Source organism: Octopus bimaculoides, chromosome 2 (genome assembly GCF_001194135.2).
Source record: "Octopus bimaculoides isolate UCB-OBI-ISO-001 chromosome 2, ASM119413v2, whole genome shotgun sequence".
In the NCBI taxonomy this organism is placed as follows: domain Eukaryota; kingdom Metazoa; phylum Mollusca; class Cephalopoda; order Octopoda; family Octopodidae; genus Octopus; species Octopus bimaculoides.
This window is the reverse complement of record NC_068982.1, coordinates 118409525-118412745: the sequence shown is the minus strand read 5'-3', so window position 1 is coordinate 118412745 and position 3221 is coordinate 118409525. Positions and strand designations below refer to the sequence as shown.

General features: G+C 35.1%; 1 long non-coding RNA gene across 1 annotated transcript in view; it reads left to right on the top strand.

Annotated features, from left to right (window-relative positions):
* The window catches only part of LOC128247013 (uncharacterized), a 10891-nt gene extending 8369 nt beyond the window's left edge, over positions 1-2522 (top strand). Inside the window, exon 2 of the long non-coding RNA XR_008263415.1 lies at positions 2173-2522. This is a non-coding gene — a long non-coding RNA (uncharacterized LOC128247013). The remainder of the gene's footprint in view (positions 1-2172) is intronic.
* The last annotated feature ends 699 nt before the right edge of the window (positions 2523-3221 follow it).

Genomic DNA, 3221 nt, shown 5'->3' with positions numbered 1-3221 from the left:
TGTCGTGTATAATTCTAATTTCTTACGCTTTTTGTTGTTGTTTTTGTTGTTGACGTTGTTGCTGTTATTGTTGTTGTTGTTGTGGTGGTGGTGGTGGTGGTGGCGGTAGTGGGGGTAGTGGTGGTGGTGGTGGTGGAGGTAGTGGTATTGGTTGTGGTCGTAGTCGTGATGGTGGCGGTGGTGGTGATGATGCTGGCGGCGGTGATGGTGGTGATGCTGGCCTAGCGGCAGTGGAGCTGGTGCTACTGTTGTTCACATTGTTACCATTTTGTAGGCTATCTTCTTAAATACTTCCGTTTATTTTGCTGCAAAAATTAAAGAAACATGTATCGTTACTGTTATGTAATGTTTATTTTTTCATTTCGTTGCCTTTGTTGCATAAATAATGTCAATATCAATATCATTGCTGTGATTTCATATTGTTTATTACGGCTCATATATATGCATTGGCATTTCATTGTTTTGTCTTTTTTTTACAAATCATTTTACAGTATCCTCCAGTCGATGCACTTATGGCGAATAAAAGAATTACTTATAATTGTTCCTGCGATTTTTCCATAGTTTTATGTGAACTACCCATCTGCATTGTATACTATTGTTTTCTTCTTACAAATATCTTTGCGTCTTTGCTGAAGAGAATAGAGAATAAAAAAAACGGCCGTTGTTACTGAACGATAATTGGTAGGATCGCACACTCATCGGACAGTTGTCACCATACGTAGTATTATCACTTTATGTACCGAGTTCAATACAAATTGATGTGAACTTAGCCATTTATTATTTGAAGACTGTTTAAGTAAATCACGATCAAGAAATTCTGGGGGCGATTTTATCGACGGAATGCTCCTTTCACATTAAATACCTTGTTTGTATGCGAGCTTGCACGTTCGTTAGCCGGACAAAATGCTTAGCAGCATTTCTTCCGGCTCTTTCTGTTCTGAGTTCTAATTCAACCGAGCAGGATTTTTGTGTTTCCTCTTTTCGGTGTCAATAAAATAAGTACCAGTTACTCAGTGAGTTCAATATAACCGAATTGCCAGTTCTTCAAATTTCTTGATCATCTACCATAATTAGGAAGAATTATTTCAAAGCTGATGAATAAAGACCCACCCATGTACTTGGGAACGACCTCACCGATATACTCCCTCTTTAAAGTTAGATATCGCGTGCAAACATGAGCAGGCAAAATCGTTGGAGCTTTGTAAAAATGCGTTCCTTTTCGGTTCTTTTTGTTCCATATTAAAATTCCACCATGGTCAATTTTGCATTTCATCTTTACGGGAATGACTAAATATAGTACTTTTATTTTATTGCTTTTTATGGTTTGACAACTCAAAATGGCTGGCTTTGTGTCTTAGTTCGAAACAGTTAATACTGGTAAGTATGGGGATGGAAAACGCAATCATACTCTTGTGGCTAACAATGAAAGCAAATTGTTATTATTGACGTTCTACTTGTTATTGTCTTATATATTTAAGCATGTTTCTCACCTTTTTATGAAACAAAATTTATTTTATGTATATGAGGCACCTGTGGCCTAAACCTATTTATTATTTTTATTATTATTATTGGTATAAGTGTTGTTGTAGGTGTTGTTGTTGTTCTAAAGATTATTAATAATAATAATAATATTATTATTATTGTTATTCTTATTATTATTGATATCACCATTAGCTGCAGTGGCAGAAGCAGCTGTACTACTACTACTACTACTACTACTACTACTACTACTACTACTACATGGCGAGGAGGACATATAATAGTATTAGTAGCATTAGTATTAGTGGTTGTAGTAGTAGTAATAGTAGTAGTATTGACATTATCATCAACATCATCATCAGCGGCAGCAGCAGCAGTAGTAGTAGTAGTAGTAGTAGTAGTAGTAGTAGTAGTAGTAGTAGTAGTAGTTGTAATTTGTATTCATTTGCAAACACATAAAACACTTCACAGATTGTCATCAAAAGTATATTTCTTTTTCTCTTCACTTTTTCCCAGCTTCATATATTTGTTTATATTGCATATTTATTGTGTTATTTTTCATTTTAAAATATTTTTGCGTAATTTCTCATTATTGCTTTTTATTATTGTTGTTACTATTATTATTGATGTTTTATTTTTGACTTTAAAATTCCGTACTTCAATGGTTATTTTGATATTTCTGTTCCTTTGAAGTTTACCAACAAATTTCGCAATGCTCAGTTGAAACGAATATTGATGATGATGACAATGATGGGGATGATGATAACACTCTTGATGATGATGATGATGACAACGTCGAAGATGATTCTGACGTCGACGACGGCGATGATGATGATGATGATGATGATGATGATGATGATGATGATGACAACCACCATGGGGTCAACGGTGACGATGGAGACGTAACACCGAAGACTAAGACAAATTCAAATACTTAAACATGGGGAATAAAATAAACGTCATAAAATTTGGGGAAAATATGGAAATTTATTGACAATTAAATTAATATTTTTTAATTAATAAAGGAAAATGTTTGGAATAAATTCTCACAATTTAAGGACACTTAAGTAGTAGTAGTAGTAGTAGAAGTAGTAGTAGTAGTAGTAGTAGTAGTAGTAGTAGTAGTGGTAGTAGTAGTAGTATGGTGATGATTTATTGGCCACAAGGACCGGAAACATGAGGGCAATGTTAATGGGACGAAATACAATAACAAAAGCAACAGCATGGAGGAGGAAGAGCACGAGAAGAAGAAGAAGAAGAAGAAGAAGAAGAAGAAGAAGAAGAAGAAGAAGAAGAAGAAGAAGAAGAAGAAGAAGAAGAAGAAGAAGAAGAAGAAGAAGAAGAAGAAGAAGAAGGAGAAGAAGAAGAAGAAGAAGAAGAAGAAGAAGAAGGAGAAGAAGAAGAAGAAGAAATAGTATAGAGGTCTAAATGTATGCCCCTGGCTGCAGTTTCTTATTTACTTGTGATACTTCTCTACAAACAGAAGTTAGTTTGTGCCTGTGAGTGTGTGTGTGTGTGTGCGTGTGTGTGTGTGTGTGTGTATGTTTGTCTATGAGTGTGTGTATGAATGTGTCTATGAGTGTGTGTATGTGTGTGTGTACATGTGCGTGAGTGAAATCTATAAATACTGAAGACGAAATTCTTGCTACAGCTTCTTCTGTCTGCTGAGAGTTGCTGTTGCATATGTTACTATGGGAATTAATTTTGTAGTATTTACAAGCATTCCAGTGGATGTACTGCCC